Genomic DNA, 426 nt, shown 5'->3' with positions numbered 1-426 from the left:
CATACATATTTTATCTATTCTTTTTCACCTTCTCGCCATTGTATTTACACCAGCAAGGCTCACGTTCGTTGGGTTTCAGAAAGTTACAGGAAAGGAAGATGAAAAAAGTAGAAAGATTCATTTGCATGTACGATTAGATATTGACGATAATACCCAAAACTATATAACGATAATATAATGAATGGAGAATGTGACATACTACAGTAATATTTTTTTTTTTTTTACTTAAGGAAATCAGAGGTATAGCTTTCCAAATAAACAAAGCGGTAGAAAGTAAGGTTAATGATGGCTGCCAAGACGAACAGCTTTTATCACAAGGATCCCTGAGACAGTTAAGCGGAGGATTTTTGCTCAATTGAATCAAATCTACACAGTGGAGTAGAAGGAGGAAACGGGGGGGGGGGGGGTCTTCACCATATATACGTG

The sequence above is a fragment of the Penaeus monodon genome, chromosome 23 (genome assembly GCF_015228065.2).
Source record: "Penaeus monodon isolate SGIC_2016 chromosome 23, NSTDA_Pmon_1, whole genome shotgun sequence".
In the NCBI taxonomy this organism is placed as follows: domain Eukaryota; kingdom Metazoa; phylum Arthropoda; class Malacostraca; order Decapoda; family Penaeidae; genus Penaeus; species Penaeus monodon.
This window is presented reverse-complemented; position numbering follows the sequence as displayed.